Raw genomic sequence first — 20238 nt, 5'->3', positions numbered from 1 at the left:
GTTTTATTTAAAGAATACATTCAAGATCCTCAGACAGCTGTGGGAGGTCAGGGTGTGGTGTTGCCTGCCTTGCTGCTGTGGTGAGCCGCTCCTTGGATAAGTCATAGGGCACCATTGTCAAGACCGAGCCCAGCACTTTGAGCCTTATCAAGTTTCTCAGGCTGCCTAATTGGCAGCAGGCAGGAGCGTTCCTGCAGCTGGGTTTTTCCTCTCACTGAGTAACTGTCTCTGGCTAATGCAGGCTAGGAAAAGCGGATGATTTTTTTCCGTGACTTCTTCACAGCCTCTTCAAGAACAGACATGTATTGTCTGGCCAGTTTGCTAGCAATAGCACTGCTCTTTCTGTCTCTGAAAAGCATAAAGATGTTTGGACACCTGACCAAGAAAATACTCTAGCTGAGGTGATGCCTGATCTTCCCCAGACGTGGCTTCTGGTGCCTGCTGATTGCTGGCTTTTGATGCCTGTGCCCATCCAGGTTTCTAGTATCAAGAAGCAACAGTTTATGGTGAAACTTCAAAAACTAAACTACAAAGAACCCAGAACAAAACCCAAGCCCTTTTCTAGTTCCTTCCTTATGGAAGAAGCTGAGATTCTTGAGGCTGCCTGAGCACCAGCAGGTCTCTGAGGATTCAGACAGCACAAACGGCAAGCAGGATGCTCCAAGTGTGGCTGTTTCTCAAAATTTCTGCAACATCCCTCGTTGTTTGCCTTAGCATCTGCCAGGGTGGGTTAAATGCAGTGATCAGCATCTCCCATGTCTAACAATACCTTTGTGCCTAGCTATGCTGTGGTCTTCTTTCTGCACTCAACCCAGGAAAACTCCTTCCTCTGGGAGGGATGGGGGAGGTGCAGGATTTGGGAGATTTTATTCCACTGAACAGCTTCTAGCTTAAGTAATTCTATGAAACTGCTTGGTGAGTACCAAGACGTACCAAAACCCAAAAGGTTGACTAGGTGTTTTATAACAACTTTACTGCAGTGGCATCTGCTGGCAAGGTTTACAACTGCAGCGTTTTCAGTGATGGCAGATGGAATAGCTGGGTATTAGTGCAGGCACTACAGAACGGTTTATTGACCTATTTAAAATGCCATATCAAGGACGTTTAAAGCTCTGAATGAGCAGGCTTGACCTTACAGCTGACCCTGGTTTAAGCCAGAGGTTGGATGAGGCACTCCTTGGGTATGCTCCAGCTAGAATTTCCTGGTAACCCACTTTACAATTTTAATTCTTTCCTTTAAATATAGTGGAATGCGTTCATTGATTTTTCTTTACTTATTTTAAGCACTTTCTTTCCCTGAATCAATGTCAAGCCTAGAACATCTCAGCCCTGCTGAAGTCATGTTTTCTTCTCATCTGGCACAGATGTGAAATGGCTGAACCACGCAAATGTGTTTCCCAGGTAATTTCAGTATTTTTCAGTGGAAAAGCTGCAGGTTTTTATCTAAAATAGCACTAAACATATAAAGTAAAATTAAGCAATTGCAAAAAAAAATATATTAGTAATCTGAAAGGTATTTTTTCCCAGTGGAAAAATTTAACTTGGCATACTAGACCTGCACAGGTAACCTTTGGGTTCCATGTTTCAGATTAGTATAGAAAATATATAGATATATTTTATAATTATAGTAGTGAAAGACTAAATCATCTAGACAGGTCTATAGCTGTACTGCGTAATACTTTGGCAAGTAAACATATTGTTGGGGTATAAATCAAAGGCATCATAAAACACCGTTTAATTTTATCTGTGGAGTTAAAGAGCCATTCGTACACATAACATTCTCTATAGCAGGAAACAATAGAGAAATTATACAGCAAAGGGCTGATGAAGCTTTGAGAAAACTGTTGCACAAGGTCATCTCAGTGCTCTATGAGAGAAACTTTTCTGAAGGGCTGTGTTATATTTCAGAGCTGCAACAGGGTAAACACAGCACGACTCAGAGTATTTAACGCAGTAGAATTTGATCCTAAGTGTTGCTTGAGGTTTTTAGTGAGGCAACTCAGTAGGACTAATGCCCTCTCACAGTATGTTAGGCTTTGAGAATGTTACGAAAGGATCTGTTTTGGAAGAGAATGACAAAAGGCATAAAGGAGCTTAATGTTGACCTAAATAACTCACCATAACGTTTTAAAACAACTCTTCCCATACTGCCTGGACGTTTGATTCCTGACAGCTTAAGGAAAACTCATTTGCTTCCGACAAAAATCCTTGTTTCATGGTGATCACTTCAGCACTAACACAGAGAAATGAGTGGGCTGCAGCAGCACACAGGAAACAATCTGAAGCACAGAAACTATGCTGCTGGGACAGCAAGTTAGGTGCCCTGCAAAAAACTTTCAGCTCCCACAGCACCAAAAAAACCCCAAACCAAGAACAAAAACGCTGGTCATTTCCTCCCTACGCTTCTGCTTGTCATGAGGGTGAACGGGAGCTGAATGAAGCTGGAAATACTGCTGCAAGCCTTCATTCCCTGTCCCTAGCGTGGGTGCTGCTCAGTGCAGCTTCACAACCCCCTACAAATTTCATTTCCTTCCGAAGGGTTTGACTGCGCCTTCTGTCTGCCTCCACCTGGAAACTCAAACAGCCACTTTATGTGAACTCTCACTGAACCTGAATCCTAGTTTCTATGCTCACTATCTCTTCTGCATTCAGTAGCAGACAAATCCTCCTTCTTAATCCGGGTCGTGTGGAAAAAAGCCTGAGTTCATGCAGCCCAGCAGCCCAGGTGCAGGAGCAGGTGCATGAGTCCTGGATGTACAGCCAGTCCCACACCCATGTTAGCTGCACATCTGGTACACATCTAGTGTCCCACACGCCACCGTTGGCTTCCAGACATGCTGATAAGGGACTATCTGAATGAATTCTATCCAATTTACTGGCATCGAACCAGAGATCTTTTAAATTTTATTTTATCTTAATTTTTAAATTGCACAATACTTAGGAGGGAAAAAAGCCTTGTTGCTGGGAAGGTCCTGCCCTGGTTGTTGGAACTGTAGGAATTCACATAGATGACATTGAAGTGCATGTTGTTTTGGATGAGGGGAGTGCAGGAAAGAAAGCAGTAAATAATCATATAGCCACGGAGGACTACAGGCGTATCTACACCCAGAAAGTCTACAGGGACACCACTATTTTCTGTTCCTTTCTTTCTAAGCCAGGTACTGCAAGAGCTGGTGCTGTTTTGTTGCATGTTTTGGGGAGAAGTAACCACTGTAAACAGCATACAATGAAAACTGACAGGCTTTAGGATTTAGCATTAAATGCTGTATCTCACCCCAAAGTCAAAACATGTACAACTTGCTACCATGCTCAGCTGATGAGGCCACAGGTGTAATGTTAAAGGTATTGCCACTGGCTTGTTCACATGTAACTCCCAGTAAGTTAAAAAAGTTTCATTTTACGAAGACTACCAATACTTTTCAAATTTCTCACGAAGTATATGTTTCAATGTGCCATGATTCAGACAGTTTCAGTGACTTGTGACAACCGTAGTGGGGGACAGGAAATCAAGATTTAAATTATCATTTTTTTCCTCTTGAGTCTCAGGTGCTATCAAAATTATTCCTACATATTTCCTTAGCAACACAAAAATGGTCTAAAGAAAAATTCACTTTTGAATGCTTTTCGTACTTCACATAATTTCATAATTTAAAATACTTTTTACTGAGGTCTGAGGTGATCTGTCTGAAGTGATGCCTGGTAAGGGATGTTTGTAGGTAAACTGATTTAGACCTAAACCTGAATGTATAGATTATAGCTGAAGTTGAACTTGAATCAAAAGAAATGCCAGTTTGATTCCCTCCTATCTCAGTTGACCTTTCTAGTCCTTGAAGCATATTTCAGTAACCTGCTTGTTATTTTTCCTGTGAGTTAGCACATGCTATTGTTGTTCTTATCTATACATTCACTTGATTATGGGGCTGCCTCATGAGCCTGTCATCACTGTGGCTGCTTTATAATGCACGTAATTGTTTCTCTGTTGGCTGCCAGACCTGCTAATGATGCTGCATCGGCTGTTGCTACTGCAAGAGGCAAGAGCTGCATGCTCCCTTCTGCGATGTGACTGAAGCTGGAGCAAGGCTGGTAAGAGCAATATAGGTCAGAGCAGTCTCGGGATTGCTTTGTGGGGGCATGAATGGTGGCTGGAGCATTTGTATTAAGTTCATAATGACTTACTCTGTGAGGGCCCTTAAGGTCTCCTGGGCTTTCAGAAAAAGCACATTCTTGTGTGTTTATACTGTAGCATTTGATTTGTGTGTCACCCACAGCTTCTGATGAGATCCGCTCCTTCAGGTTCCCTGAGGTTGGTGGATTTATGAACTCTCCTGACTAAAATTTGGCTGTGGGCTCTAAGCACAATGCTCAGAACTCGATGCTGCTTCCTGATGGAAGAGTGTAACCAGTTAGTTCCTCCAATTTACCGGCCAAAGCAGCCTTCCCAGATTTCTGCATTATCTGGAAGCTGATGATGAATCCAGCAAGAACAAAATGAATCTTTTCTGAGCTGTTTATTGTCCTCATATAAATTTGCCCATCAGCAAGTAGTAAATCTAACAATGATGAAATCATAGATAAAAATTGAAACCTTCTGTAACCACAGCTTGAAATTACTCTTGTTAAATGGTAGAGAAATAGTTTTGCATTTCAGTTTATTAAACTCATGTTGCAGAAGTGTAATTCAGTTAATAACACACCAGCACTGTGTCACAGCAAATGTTGTCCTTGCTCTTGGACGACTCTACACAGCATCAGGTACAGGTCACAAAATGGGCAAGGAAGAGACCACAAAAGAAGTATCAGGTCAAGATTTCATGCTAAGTAAGTTGTTTCCCATGGACAAGGGTGGCGAAGGGAGAAAAGTAGAGATCAGCAGTGTCTCAGCCTCAAGATTTCTTTTGCACAGCCTGCTTAAGGCCAGGACCTAGAAAATCAGATGAGTTTTACGGGATAAGCAGGGTATGAGCCTGAAAATGACATCTAAAGTAGGGCACAGCAAGGTCACAGCTGCACATAGGGTAGATTGCACAACCCCTGGCCTTCACATGCACTTGCACACACGCTCTCACATTCTCTCTTTGTACTCATCTCACTGCTCCGCAGCTCTGTTTTCATTAGAGAGGGGCACTTGCAGGCTCTTGGCTTTGGAAATGAGCTCAGGGCTGCGCTGGGAGCCCAGTGCGGGGCCAAGTGTCCTTGCTACACCTCAGTGGCCATCGGGTCAGGCTGCTCTGTAACATAGCGCTGTTGACAACGAGTCTTCGGTGACCTGCCAATGACTTCCAGGAAAACGCAGAGGAAAATGAAGAAAAGTAATCCATTCATTCAGAGTCCTATGACTGTGAAGCAGTGGCTTGCACTTCCATGTTACAAGTCTCCAAACAGGAAAGAATACTGCAAGATACAGACAAAGTCTAGCAAGCTGATAGAATGTACTTCTTTACTCCTAGGAAAAAACAGGGATGGAGGCTTTACAGGCCATTTTTTCCTCATCGTTCATTGGCATGCTAGTGACAATGTGCTTAATACACACCCAGCTTGAGAGGTCAGGGCCTACAGTGATTGCTTTCCTTTACTCTGGTTTAACTGCAGCACCTCAAACCAGGAGACACATGTTCACAGTTCATGCTCTCCATGTGCATGAGAGGTACTGGCAAATGGTCCCTTGCATTCTGAATGTGTTATCCTCCCTGAGTTTGTAAGAGAGGTTGCTGCTTAGGATTTTTGCTGAGAAAAGCATAATTCACCTTGAACTCTCACAGTGCTGCATGTCAGCCTGTTGAGACCGTGGCTGATGGAGTAAACCCATTGTCCCAGCTCTGATGTTTACAGGTTGGCTGTGTGCATACATGTGTGAAATGCTGTTTCAGCTGTTCTTTTAACGAGGGGAGTGAGGAAAAGAACAAAGAGAGCTCCCTTGCACATGCCTCTGCCAACCTGATGCTTTGCATGACCTCACAGCTATGGCAGAGTGTTGGTGTGTCATCCCTGGGTACATATTTTATAGAGGCAAACAGTGTGGCTCCTGGAACGCTGAGAAATACGCTTTAGGTAATAATATAATACTAATGCTGGTGCAGGGCAAACTTGCTCAACTCATGACAGTGTTGTTATCAGCTTGTTAGATGTATGTGGCAAATAAATTCTTATTTTCAGATTGAATGTGGAAAAAATAGGTTTACCAAATATCATTCTTTGTCTCAAGTTGCACTTGAGATGGCTTCCAGATGCCTTCTCAAAGAAGAGAAAAAAGAAATACACGTACTGAGAGGGTGGTAGATGCAGGGCTCAAAAAGCAATTGCATCATGCTGTCATCTAATTTATGCTTCAGCTTAACGGTAACCTCTGCAGTCAGTGAATTATGTATTTTTATCCAGTCCTAGACATTTCCCTGCAAACATTAGTAGTGATAGCTTTTTAGATGGAGAGCTGGAATGGCCTCCAAAGCTGTAACAGACTGAATCTGCTGCTACACTTTCAACAGCCAAAATTTAGAGGAAACTTTTTGTAAGCACAAGATAGAAATAATTTATCAAGCTAGTGAATCAAAGGCTTTTTTTCTTTTTTTAATTTAGAACAATTCCTGGGGCTGTCAAGAAACCAGGACAATTAAACTGTGGTGTAAGAGTTGTTATTCTTTCTTCTGCCTCCCTGAAAGTTTTTCTAAGGAGCCTCAGAAAGCACAGAAGAGGAAGAGCTGACTGCAGTGGGGAGGAAGGTGCCCGCCCATCTGAATCCTGACATCCTCCCCCAAGTCCAGTGAGGCCCCGGTTCAAAGCCATCAGTTTGGACTTGCAAACCACTCCTCTTGGTCTCGTGAAAGCCCTGTAACAACCTGACCATGCAGAGTCCTCGAGTTTGGTTGGGCTGAAGGCTATGGAGGGGATTTGGTTTTCATTGCTCGCTACCCACTACCCTTTTGGGAAGGAGCACAGTGATGTGCTCACTCAGACAGGACAGCTGTGCGTGCAAGTGCTCTGCATCACCTTTCAGAGGGCTTCAGTAGAGAAGGGTGTGAGGGGGCAGCTGAGAAGAACAACTTTAGATAAGGAAAGGAAAGAAAACAGGCTAACTTCTGTGTGCTTTTTCTCCCACACTGTGTGGGTTTTTCATCCCTAAAATAACCCTACAGGCTGTCATAGCTAATGTCCATAGGGAGCCAGTCACAAAGTTGGGACTTCAGTGTAAGCACATAAAGTAGTCAGGTGAGGGGGCTGTTGGTGCCCAGCTCAGTAATAATCATGCATAAACTCCAGCAGTTGAAATATGTATCCCAAAGGAACATGAATTAGAGTCATGCAAGTGAGACATGGAGTAGCCTATTGGGTATGGTTAACACTCACATGTTTCTAGTCAGCACGATAGACAGGACTCCAGCTTCCATCAGTTTAGGTGAAGCTCCCATCCTAGTTCCCATAAAGATTCTTCTTTAATGTTCTGTGTATTTATTAAATCTGCCCCTAATATTTTTAAAGTATTACTCTGCTTTGTATCATATATTCCAGAGAGCAAATACATAGACAGTTAACTGTGAATAAACTAGATGTATTTTGTGCAAAAGATATATTATTCACTGTAGGTTTTATTTTGTCTTCCTTGTCCCATTTTTTTTCTGCCCCATCTGCATGATCTTGCAGTAAATCGACACCCTGCAGTAAACCTTCAGTAAAGACGACATGAAGACCAAAGGCAGCTCTCTGTGTCATTGACACCAATGGTTTCTGGGAGAACATATCTAAAAATGGTGTTTCTACTGAGAGGTAACAGGTTGGTTCCAAATCAAAGCTCCAGGATCCTGTACACGTAGGAAACAAGTCTGTATTTTTGTGGTGTTGCTGCAGTAATGCTGCTCTGGGGACGGCACAGCACTGCGTCTTCCCTCCTGATGTCCCCTGCTGTGCCGTGCAGCCAAGCACCCACACCCTGAGGGCACATTTTTTTCAGCAGGAACGGTTGAGGGTTTACTTTCCTTCCCCAATGAAGCTAAACCAGTCCAGAGTGCAACAAATCTCAGCTCTGCACCTCATCCATGAGGGTAGGTCATAGAACCATAGAATAGGGTCCTTAGGGTTGGAAGGGACCTTAGAGATCATCCAGTTCCACCACCCCTGCCATGGGCAGGGACACCTCCCACTAGATCAGGCTGCCCAAGGCCCCATCCAACCTGGCCTTGAACACCTCCAGGGATGGGGCAACCACAGCTTCCCTGGGCAACCTGTGCCAGTGTCTCACCACTCTCATGGTGAAGAAATTCTTCCTTAGGTCAAGCCTAAATCTGCCCCTCTCCAGTTTATACCTTTTTCCCCTCGTCCTATCACCACAAGCCTTTATGAATAATCCCTCTCCAGCTTTCTTGTAGGGTCCCTTCAGGTACTGGAAGGTCGCTATAAGGTCTCTCCTCGGAGCCTTCTCTTCTTCAGGCTGAACAAGCCAAATTCTCTCAGCCTGTCCTCATATAGGGAAGGTGCTCCAGTCCTCTGATCATCCTTGTAGCCCTCCTCTGGACCCATTCCAACAGCTCCATATCCTTCTTATGCTGAGGATTCTAGAACTGGGCACAGTACTCCAGATGAGGTCTCACAAGAGAGGAACAGAGGGGCAGAATCACCTCCCTTGACCTGCTGGCTACGCTTCTTTTGATGCAGCCCAGGATACAGTTGGCCTTCTGGGCTGCAAGCACACATTGCCGGCTCATGTTGAGCTTCTCATTGACCAGCACCTCCAAGCCCTTCTCTGCAGGGTTGCTCTCAATCACATCCTCCATCATGTGCTGAAAATGCAGATTGCCCTGACCCAGGAGCAGGAACTTGCACTTGGCCTTGTTGAACCTCATGAGGTTCTCACGGGCCAATTTCTCCAGCCTGTCCAGGTCCCTCTGGATGACACCCTCTCCTTCCAGTGTGGCAACTACACCACCCAGCTTGGTGTCATCTGCAAACTTGTGGAGGGTGCACTCAGTCTCACTGTCAATATCATTGTTGAAGATACTAAACAGCACCGGTCCCAGTATGAGACACCACTAATCACGGATCTCCATCTGGACTTTGAGCCACTGACCACTACTCTTTGAATACAACCATCCAACCAGTTTCTTATCCACTGTACTGTCCACCCATCAAATCCATATCTCTCCAATTTAGAGAGGAGGATGTTGAGGGGGGGCATGTCAAATGCTTTACGGAAGTCTAGATAGATCACATCCGTTGGTTTACCCATGTCCTCTGCTGCGGTTACCCCATCATAGAAAGCCACTAAGTTGGTCATACAGGGTTTGGCCCTGGTGAAGTCACGCTGGCTGCCATTAATCACCTCCATGTGCTTTAGCAGAGCTTCTAGGACGATCTGTTCCATGAAGAGGCAAGGCTGACAGGTTGGTAGTTCCCAGGGTCATCTTTTCTACCCTCAAATGTTAGGCAAGTCTGGCTGCTTTGAAATGGGATAAAGGGAGGTGGGAAGAAATGTGTGGAGAAGTAAGGAAAACTGCTTAAAAATGAAAAGCTTGAATTATTTTCTTTGGGTTTTTTTTCTTCTATTTCTGTTTATTTTTTCTTTCTTTTCTTCCTTTTTATTTTTTGCTTTCCTTTCTCTTTCTTTTTTTTTATTTTGTTTTTATTTTCTTCCTTTTTTCTTTTCTTTTTTCTTTATTTTTATGTTTCATTTTATACGTGCACTGGGGCACATTCTCAGATTGGGTGACTTGCAGCAGCTTAAGGAGAAATCACTATAACAAGCTGGACTCTTGAAGACTGTATCTCAGAATCACCTCAGCTTGGTCAGCTGCTGAGGATGCATGCAGTACAATGCTTTTCCTGTCTGAGGGGAAAACAATGAGGCTCAGACACATTGCTTCTGCAAACACTTGCTTAAAAACAAAATTTTTACACACTGTATGTGCAGAAGCTATAAACTAGACTAACTCTATGGTGTACATTTCAGGTAAAAAGTACTCTCCAGAATTCCAGAGAAATCTCATAGGTAGCTTTACAAGAAAAATTTTTATTACAAAATTTCCGGAGTGTTTGTATTACATACATATTATAAATGGGTTTATATATAACAAATGCCATAATTTATAGAATTGTGCATATTTGTAGTTACTAATTATATATTGTGAATTACATGCAATTTATAGCCCATACGATTATGTACATTTTCATTTACAAATTTCCTATGTATTTTTAAACACAGTTTCTTACATGTTGATAAACATTTAAATTCTGATTTCCTTAGCATCGTTTTTTAACTATGGAGTTAAAGAAAACTTCTCTCAAGTGCATGACTCAGTTCCTCCTCGGCCCTCTGGGAGCTATGACATCGTGTCCATTTGCATGCACATGAAAACCAGTATTGCATAGCCAAAACAGAACCACACAGTGCATGTGCCAGCTCTACTGTGTCAATAAAAATATGGTAAAAGAAATAGGAAAAGGGGCATACATCTCCAAAGACTAGCAGGGCTCTCATTTTGCAAAGGAAAGTCAGTGGAAATCACTAGTGCTGATTTACCAAGGACCAGGGAGGGATGCAAACCAGAAGCTGGACCCCCATTTTGCAGCAAAGTGTTTGTGTTAACTCCATGTGTCTGCTCTGAGGAGGAAAGGAAGGTTCAGACACTTACAGCTAATGAACAAAGCAAATGAATGAATACCACAGGGCCAAGCACATTAGCATTTCACATTTTTTTGGTCTTCTGAGAGGCTGTATACAGTAACCAGGGGATAGACTGGCCTACAGGAGGGACTCAGTGCTTTGAAAAGCAGAAATTCCTCTCTCCCAGGAAAGGAAACGTGCTGAACTTTGAGAATGCTCAGGAAGTGGGTGGCAGCTGTGTGCAGGAAGAGGAAACCATCTCATCTTGAACTTGAAAGCAAAACTCAGTTGCACCTGAACACTACAGCAGCAGCAGCATTGGCAAAGTTTATGGTTTGGATGAAGTATACAGTTTCTTCTCTGAAACGTAAATATGCAGCTAAGAAAGCATTTGGAGAAAGGCCTTTCCCTGAGGACTTCATAGAATCATAGAATGGTTTGGGACTTTAAAGATCATCCGATTCCAACCCCCCTGCAAGGACACCTCTCACCAAACCAGGCTTCTCAAACCCCCAGCCAACCTGGCCATGAAAACCTCCAGGGAGGGGGCAGCCATGGCTTCCCTGGGCAACCTGTTGCAATGGCTCATCACCCTCATTGTGAAGACTTCTTCTGAAGCAATATGAGAAACCTCCCCAGATTTTGTCCATTTATGGAAGATAGAGCTGCGAGCAGGGGTGGTTCAGTACACGTCTACAAACCTGAATGTTGTAAGGTGTTTCTGGATATCTTGTACAGGAAAGCTTTTGCTGCCCAAGCCTACGTGAAGCCTTTGAAGCAAGGCTTGAGCACACAGTGACGATCCTCTGATTTCTGTTTAGCCTTGCCTGGAACCCATGTGCTTCAGCCTGTCAAAGCAGCCCTGGCTTTTTTTGGTCAGCATTAGCTGCTCCAAGACTCCGTCTGGTTTTGGTACTTTTCTCCCTCTCTCAGGGAAAAGCTCACACTGTCTTAGTGCTGAGGTGAGAGGCAAACACGGGGTGGATGCTGTGCCTCCATGGAGCCTGAACACAGATAGTCCAGGAAATCACTTTGCAGCTGGCTATCATGTACCACTGCAGCTTCACCAAAAGGCCAGTGCTACATTGGTAAGTGTTGTAACTGGGGGAAATGTGCTCCGGGTAATGTTTTCATGTATAGCAGAGAGGAAAGGAGCAGAGAATTAAGAAAGCTAACCAGGTATTTTTTTAGATTGTGATGTGTTTTTCAAACTCAGTTCCCCAGTCACTTTTGCACTGCTAGGTCCTCCTGTCACAGGCCATGTGCTTTCATCAGGAGTGTGCACGTTTAAGATGAATAACACCAGTGCTTTACAGGAATAACCTCAATCACACACTAGCAGCTCATCTTAGAGAAACAAGGTGAGAAAAAGGGAAAATGAGTCAAGCACATCTTAGTTGTACACACTACTAAGATCTGTGGGTCTTTCAGCACAAAAGCTTGTGCACACCGTGGCTCTGGCCATTGTAGCAGGAGGGACCCATCCAGGCCAGGTCAGCTGGAGTAATTTTGAAGGGAAAGGACACTTTAAAAGTAAACAGAGTCATGTTGCCTGTTGGCAGAAATGCAAAGTACATAGGAGCAGGAAGCATCTTTGGTTTTGTGCACAGGAGGGTGCTTTTAGGTCAGGTTATTGCCGAGGTGATTTCTGGCCAGCAAAATAATGTCTTACTTTGGCAGTGAGACCATCCTATTAGGCAGAGAGGTAAGCATTTTCATACAACTCAGTGTCAGGTACCTGTATCATTGCTTTTTGTATTTAACATGGTATTTAACAGCCCTGAAATCTTAAACCAGAATCCCACCACCTGTTGCCCATGAAAATGCCCGATGCACTGCGTGCACAGTGGTCCAATTCCAGCCTTAAAAACCTCACCACTGGGACTGGTCAGCTCTGCACAGGCTGGGAAAAATATTTGTGAGCCGTCTGAATTGCCCTACCAGAACTCTGAGCCAAGATACTTACATCTGTGGCAATGCAAGCTTTCTTTGAGAACAAAGTGTAGTTTCCTTTTGTGTGTGTGTGGTTAAGTAGCACTGAACAAATAAACATTGTGTGGGAATCGGTCATAACAGAAATAGTTCCTTTTACTTTTTTTTTTTTTTTAAATATCTGAGTCATTTGTTTCAGAACACTGACCTGTTTATTCCTTGGGAATTCCTGCAACTGCTCTCAAGAAATTTGAAAATTACAGATGTATCCACAGTGGGAACAGATGACTATCGCATGAACAGCCAGAGATGATTCTGCATTTAAAGTTCAGCATAAGAAAGAAGTATCTGTAAACTGTCAGCCTGCCAAGTTCCAGAATTAATTACGAAGTTGGTTTTTAGTATAGTTTAGGCTAGAAACCACTCTAATTATTCTTTCTCCTTGAATTAAATGACAGCAGACTCTGCTTCCCATAACTCCTGTGGTGGGCTCAGCTTCTCCTGACTTGCAAATGGGAGAACTGGAGAGAAATAGGGGAGAGAGACAAAGATAAGACTCTGAAGCATGCAACTACCTTTGCCTCTTACCGATCTCCAGGTACTGGCTCACTGAAATTTTTCACGTAAATATTGTTTTTCATCACTTCTGTTCCAGCTGTTAGCTGCTCACTGTTTAACCAAGACTGTGGAGAACAATTTGCAGTTGTGTTATAAATGAGCTCTGTATAAAGGGATGGCCAGAGTATGGATAGACAGACTTCAAACTGTAGGGAAGAAAAACATGAAAGATTTCTGGAAATGAGGCTTGGACAGACAAATTCTGTTCTGAAGGGTTCCAATTAATTTACTTGAACTTGCTTCTAACAAAACTAACTTTACCTGGATATGTTTCCTAGCAAGAATTTTAAAAGTTGAGCAATAAAAAATGCCCACATACACACAGAACCACACTATATAGAGCCCAGCTCTATAAGGCGGTTTCCAGAGCAGATATTAAAAAAATAATGTGAACTCACCCCAAATGTCACATGCAGGATTTACAGTTTTCGTGGTCACATCTGAATGAATCTTCTGTTTTTTGTTTATTTCTTGCCGACATCTGCTTAAAGCCTCCATCCTGAGAAAACACAGTGGAAAAATTAAGTATGTTTATATATTTTAACTTCTTAGTAGAAATATGGCTGTTGAAGTTCGAAGAGTTCATTAGCATTTAATTACTGTATTTTTTTTTTTTTAAAAAGAGGACTAGTAGAACAGGTTTCATCAGAGAAGAAAGCAATTTAATTGAAGCAAGATATGCAACAATACAAGCAATACTCCTACACCAAGGTATGTGAGCTCATCTTTTGCAAGATTCTTCAGGCTGTTTCCTTCATTTATTGCTTCTGGTTTGCGACTGCACATTTCGGTAACTGGCTTCCTTTTCTAAAGTAAGATGAGAGGTGTGAGGATAGCAGTGGCACCACATACAGGAGACTGAATATGACAACCATGTTAAAGAAAATAATTTCTTTGGTGTCTATATTCTGGTAAGAAATTTACCCAGTCTGCGCCCTGTTGCTAATCCCTGCCTGGCTGAGCACCAGCAGCTCTGCCGTTTGCTCATTCGGGACCGACAGCATGTTGCCCTCTCCATCCTGTATTACAAAGCATCTTAAGCATTAGTTTCAGCTGCTGCAGGGAGCTGTGCATACTTCCAGCTATGGGCATAAATATCATGAACTGGTCCCAAAAATAAGGTTGGAGAGCTAACATTTTTTTTCACTCTTTATACATATACATATACATATACATATACATATACATATACATATACATATACATATACATATACATATACATATACATATACATATACATATACATATACATATACATATATTTTATACCCATACACGTGCGTGTAGACATGTGTACTTGTTTGGGTTGCCACTTGGAAGCCTTGGGGTTCCATCTGTTTTGCATTTGCCAAGGTTTGTGAGTTGTTTGGGGTTTTTTTCCCAGGCACTGGTGTGCCTTCATGGTTTAGGGATGTAACACTATTAATGTGCTACACATGGGGATCAAAGCCAAATTTCTCCCTTCATCCAGGGCAGGTTGTCACACAGGAATCGGGGAAGGCATGTTCTGTCCCTCCCACCCTTTGGTGAACCCAGATGGCTGCAGCATCAGTTGAAGTCCCTCTTGGTTCTCTAACTTCAGAAGACTAAAGGTTCAAAAGCCAGAAGCCTTCTGCAAAACTGCTTGAGTCAGGAGGTGCTTGGGCTGCAAGGGTGGCTTTTCTCAGTATTTTAAAGTAATTAATTTTTCTATCTTTTTCTAGCATTAATGCCACTTTCTGTTTCAACATTTATTGTTCTTTAATGCACATACCTCTGACACATCCTACAAATACTTGGAAATACTGTAGTCTGTGTTTTCCATAAGCCTTCAGAAAACTGGCTGTTTCAAGGGCTCACTGCTGGAGTAATTTAACAGTTGTGCTGCAAAAAAAGGGGAAGGTAAGCAGTCCAGCAGAAGATACAGCAGCCAAAACTTTTATCTTGATATTCATTGCTTAGTGAATTGCATCAGCTTCCCTTGGTCAGTTTATAAATTCTCACACAATACAGAAAGGAAGTTTGTTGCACTGTTGTGGAGAACAAAGTTTCAATGTGGTTTTTTGTCCTTCTTCTCTTTAGAGAGCTGAAGTCAGTTTGCATGTATCTGTATCCCTCTCCTTATTCAGAGACCAGCACAGCTGATAGCCTTGGGCATTTTTTTAAAGCTGTTTCTGAAGATAAACATTTTGCAAAAATTCCCAGAATGCAAGTGCTCAGCTTAGTTTACCCAGAGCTGTACTGTTTATTAGCAGGCTGTTTCTTTATAGGGGATTTTAATGTCCAATTCTATATATCATAAATTAATATATAAAGAGAAATTTCTGCAGTCAGGGTTGGAATCCCTGCCTTACTGAGGTCCCTGCAAACAAAACATCTATCGATTTAGTTCAGTAAAATTCAGAGGATAATCCTGATCCTTCTTGAAGAACCATTCTATCAATGAAAAAATATGAATAAAATAACATACACTAATAAAAACAGTCCCCAAAGCGCCCAAGCACATTCACATTCTTTAGTCTTTAGAAGTGGATTGTCCTTAGTTTTTCAACAGCAGTTTGAGAAGCAGAGAGGTGATGTTTTTCGTCAATAAGCAGAATTCAGTCTGTCTTTTCTCCTTGTGTTATAGACAATGTGTGTGTTCACCAACACCTACTTGGCTACAGCAAGTAACTGCTCAGCTGTGTGTGTTGTGAAGACACAAGCATGCAAAGAGTAGAAGCGTTTTCACTAGGCAGGCTAGGATGCTTTGATTATATATAATGCTGGAGAGAGAGAGAAAGAAGGAATACAGTGTGTGCATGTGCTCTATAGTCTTTATAGTGTAAGCATAGATAGCATGCACATACAACACGCACACATACATAAAATAAATACATGGGGGTTTTAACAGACTATAAAACCCCTACCTTACTGTGAGTCCTATGGGTGTTTTCTTCCACAGAAGCGAAGGGCTAATCAGGAGAGGAAACAGAAGTTGATTACTCCACCCACCTCTGAAGCCTCTGCTAAAGCCATTTATCATAACATTTCCTGAAGTTCTTGGGTTGGCAGCTTTATAGATGGACTCATTTTATGCAAACTTTTTACAACTCCTATAAAAAAAAAAAGTAAAATACCCGCCAAGTAACAATAATGCTTGTCTTAAGCACAGAGGTGGCTTGGTATGGTACCAGTACATGGGAGTTCCCAGAACAGCAAGGCTGTTGGATCTAGCTGTGGGACTGAAAAACATCAACTTTGTCCAGAAATATTGTAAGAATTTCAGAGCTAAACAAATGCAGAGGAGTATATAGTCAGCTCTTATTAATTTTGTATTTCCTGAATATTGGAAAGAGTGGTATACTTTTTCCCTTAAAGCTGCATAAGTGGGTTAGTGAATTTAAAGTGGGTTTAATTCTGTGACAGTGGTATCAGAATTGTCTTTTAAAATATTTATATTTTTAAAAATAAAAATCAGCATCTTATTACACTAAAAGAAATAAGCACATGGACAGAAACAGTGTAAAAAATGAATGTAAGAATATTAGTTGCTGGTCAAGAAAGTTTTGTCAATTTTTTTGGTCTTTCAACTCCATTAAGTACATTCTGAGACTGGATTTATATTGCTTGCCTGCCACAAACACTTTCATGTAAAATTAAAAATAGGAAGGGGAAAAAAAGTGAGATAGACATTAAATATGCAAACATTATTATGTAACAATGAAAAAATGAAGGCCTTATAGTAAAATACAACATTTCAGGAAGTTTTTACAGATCATGAACTAAGAGAAGACAGGTTGGATATAACCTGAGTTTAGTTCCATAGACTTGGCTTCTCTGAGGGCCCTCCTGTGAGGCCTGGGTTTTCATACAGCACTCAGAAAGCATACAGTTATGAGTTGCCAGATGCAATAGCTTAAATATCAGTACACACAGTAATATCAGTAGTTCATAGTGCGACAGGCAGCCATGACTCAGTTAATAACAATTCAGGGGACTCAAATGGTCACCAAATATGACCTGTCAGTCTTGGGAGAGTTAATACCCCAGTATTTTTAAAAGTATCTTTTATTAAATTAAAGATAACTTAATATCTTGGAACACTAAATGCAGTGCCTCCAGTCTTAGAGGGGTGGGAGAAAGGTCCTCTGTAAAGCCAATCTGTTCTCACAGGACCAGTCACTACAACTGAACTTCGCAGAGTACTTAAGTGCATAATCCTATGTGAGAAACCACAGCCTATAGAAGCCTTCCTAGCTGTTAATTAGAGCTCTTTGAGACTTTAGTACAGTAGAAAATGTTGAAAACAGTCAGATTTTACAGAGTACCAATAAAATTATTCATATTAAATTTCTACATAGCCAACTATTTTATATTTTCTCTTAAACTCAAGCACTTTTTGCTGCCAAGTGTGTGTCTTGAGGAGACTTGAGAATCATAACTTCCACCTGAATCAATTTTTCCTGGCTCTTGCTGGAGGAGAGGAAAATAATTGCATTTTTTGGTTATCACTATTGTTTTCCACCACTCTCCAGAGCCTTGACACAGCTAAGACCCACTGCTCAGTGCTTTATGAATGGCATCTTCCCAGACCCCTGCCGTTCTTTCTTCCTCCAGCGGAAGAGTATTTCAGGGACAGGAATCAGAGCAAGGAAAGGTGGCAAGCAGCATTGATGGGACCAGCACCACAGCCCTGTTACTGAAATCAGCAGAACTGAGGGTTGAACTTTGAGGGTTCAGCATCTTACAGGGGGGCACAGTTGTGGTAGTGTTCTCACGTAGGTAGTAGTGATCAATATTTATTGTTAAAATGAAAACCTGGAGAATTATTTTTTCAGTTTTATGTTGTGGGGATTGAGATGCTTTATGCGTAGATTGGCAAATTTCTCTGCCTCTGAGGCCTTTATACAGACACTGAAAACCTAATCCTGGGTAGCACACAGGCAATGTAATTTTGATGGTGATGGTCTGACCAGATTTCACGTTCGTCCCATTTGATTGTTCACCCGAGACAGTCCAAAATTAGCTCTCAAATGTATATCAACAGGTTCACTGGCAGAATTGTAATAAACAGCTCTTAATGACACAATAGCTTTGCAATCCAGGTATAATAAACAATTCCCCAACCAAACCATTACTCTGAAGGCATGTTTCTTCTCTAAATGAGATTACAACTGAAAACCTTCATATTTAAGCATATTAATTGTAGGCCCCTGTAGCCAACAGAACGAAGCAGGCTCATTCCAAGCATTTGTTGCTGTAATTAAGACATTTACCAAAACCAGTTCTTAATACAATAATTGTAAACTGTGCAATAGTCATAAAGTGAAAATCTTAGCTGGAACAAAAGCATTCCTTATCTGAAGCCAGAAATGAAGCTTCAGCTGCATTCTGTTGCACAATAATTTAAAAAATGTCTTTCAGATAAGAGCTGGTTGCCTTAACACCATAAAAGAACAAATTCATTCTGACTGCATATATTTAAATCTATGCTTAAATATGACTCTGGTTTGACTGAGTAACTTTTAATGTAATTTAGATGCCTTTTACTGCATCATATAGTGGAAAATACAATGAATGCACAAGAAAATACAACCTGACCTATTTTGTATGAATAGGGGGATATACAAAATCAAATAAAATTAAAAGCTTGGAGAAATTCAGTTGAAGGCCAAACTGGGCAGAATAGTAAAATGTGGCATTTGGATTGTTTTAATAATACACATATGAAGGCCCATTTCCTGCATTCATTTACTTAGGTATGATAAAGAGATTGCCATACTCTTTATTTCAAACATTCTAGCTAGAAACACTAAAGCAATATATAAAATTATATCACAATTTTTTGAGCAAATAAATAACAGTAAATCTCAGACAAATTAAGCCTACGGTTACCATAAGCCTTCCTTATGTTTCTTTGTTTGGGGTTGTGATTTTGTGGGTTTCTTTTAATCTGAGATTTTTTGCTGTGTCTGTGTGGTATTGCCAGTCTTGTACATTGGAAAACAGTGGTCTCATCTTTCAGGAATTTTCCTTGATGTAGGAATCTTTATTAGGCCAGAACGACTTGTCAGCCTGTATCCAAATTTAGACACCTTGCGAGATTCTAGAGATTGTACAAATGTATCTATATTTCAGGCTTAAGTTACTTGATTTTTTTAAGATTCAAGCACTTGAAATACACATTTTACATCAAAACTCCCTGTGTATGGTGATTTTGTTGACCATTTCACAACCTGTTTCTCTTCTGTCTCCTGAAGTATTGCTCAAACTTCCTGATTTCAAAACCTGGTGGTCACTTGAGTGGCCTTTCTGGAAAAAGTTTCTGGAACAGCAGACTGCAGGCTGTTGGCTTTTTTGCCCGTTTTTTTATTCTTTTGCAGAGAGAGTGGCAGGAGAGCAAGTCTTAGGAGGAGCAGCTGAGTGAACTGGAGTTCAGCCCAGAGAAACGGAGGCTGGGGGGATACCTTACTGCTCTCTACAACTACCTGAGAAGGAGTTGTGGGGAGGGGGGCGTTGGTTTCCTCTCCCAAGTGACAGGTGATGACAGGGAATTGCCTCAAGCTGTGCCAGGGCAGGTTCAGATTAGGGGCTGGAGAACAAGTCTTATGAGGAGCGGCTGAGACAGCTGAGGTTGTTTAGCCTGGAGAAGAGGAGGCTGAGGGGAGACCTCATTGCTCTCTACAACTACCTGAAAGGAGGTTGTAGAGAGGAGAGAGGTGGCCTCTTCTCCCAGGTAACAGGACTAGAGGGAATAGCTCCTCCAAGGGAGGTTTAGGCTGAACATTAGGAAAAATATTTTCAGGGAAAGGGTCATTGGGCACTGGAACAGGCTGCCCAGGGAGGTGGTTGAGTCACCTTCCCCGGAGGTGTTTAAAGGATGGGTGGATGAAGAGTTCAGGGCCGGTTTAGTATAGGTCAGGTACGGCTGGGCTTGATGATCTCAAAGGTCTTTTCCAACCGAGCGATTCTGCGCTTCCCGCCTGGCTGGGTGCCGAAAGCGCCCGACTGCCAGGAGCGAGCGCCCGAGCCCGTTACACACACAGACAGACAGAGATAGACAGACGCTCACAAAGCCACCCGCACGCCCCGCTCATTGTTTACGGCCCTGAGGGCGGCCCATGCAGCCATGGCGAC

General features: G+C 42.1%; 1 protein-coding gene across 1 annotated transcript in view; it reads right to left on the bottom strand.

Annotated features, from left to right (window-relative positions):
• The window catches only part of CNIH3 (cornichon family AMPA receptor auxiliary protein 3), a 199241-nt gene that overhangs the window by 53256 nt on the left and 125747 nt on the right, over positions 1-20238 (bottom strand). The gene's annotated exons all lie outside the window — the stretch shown is intronic.

This window comes from Phaenicophaeus curvirostris, chromosome 2 (assembly GCF_032191515.1).
Source record: "Phaenicophaeus curvirostris isolate KB17595 chromosome 2, BPBGC_Pcur_1.0, whole genome shotgun sequence".
NCBI lineage: Eukaryota > Metazoa > Chordata > Aves > Cuculiformes > Cuculidae > Phaenicophaeus > Phaenicophaeus curvirostris.
This window is presented reverse-complemented; position numbering and strand designations above follow the sequence as displayed.